Genomic DNA, 808 nt, shown 5'->3' on the forward strand with positions numbered 1-808 from the left:
GTATTCATTATAGAAGATGCTTTTAATCCTAAACCACGTTCAAACAGTGCAAATTGTAAACCCAGCAGATAAACAAGGACTAGAAGTGTTAAGAAACAGTCATATATGTACACTTTTTGTATTTATTACAATTTGTGTTATCTTATTGTCTGTTTCTCTGCCTTTTACTACAGTACTTCTTTTTAATATTCATCTTTCTTCGTACTATGTTTATCGTTATGCACCAACCTACCATAGCAAATTCCTCACGTGTAAACCCACTTAGCAATAAACCAGATTCTGGTTCTGGTTCTGAAGTGCAGTGTTCTGCTGGCGGTACAGTGGTCAGGTCGATGTCCTGGTACTCCTGGGGTTTGTCTGGTCGCGGTCGTAAAGATAATGAGCGTGTGTCGTGGTTGTGGAGTTCCCTCCAGGGTGAAGGAGCTGCTGGCAGACGCAGGGAAGATGAGTGACTCATGGAGACCAAAGTCCACTAACAGACTGCTGAAGGGGGTGGGGGGTGGAGACAGGGTGGGGGGGGGGGAGGGGGAGGAGGAAGGAGATGAAACAGGGAGAGATTGAGGGGAGGGTGGGGTGTAGAGGGGACATAAGACCACGTTTCCTGGTGCCAGAACTCATCTGGACTTGTGGCCAACAGACAGTTCTGTAAAAAAAAAAAAAAAAAATCAACTGGCCCAATCAAGGCAGACTGTGTGTGAACTGGCATGGAGAGAGAGGAGGAGGAGGGGTGGGGGGTTGCAGGGCCTGGTGGGGTGGGGTGGAGGGGGCTAATATAGACCTCTGCTGGGGGCGATGGGGGGAGAGGAGT

Source organism: Osmerus mordax, chromosome 28 (genome assembly GCF_038355195.1).
Source record: "Osmerus mordax isolate fOsmMor3 chromosome 28, fOsmMor3.pri, whole genome shotgun sequence".
In the NCBI taxonomy this organism is placed as follows: domain Eukaryota; kingdom Metazoa; phylum Chordata; class Actinopteri; order Osmeriformes; family Osmeridae; genus Osmerus; species Osmerus mordax.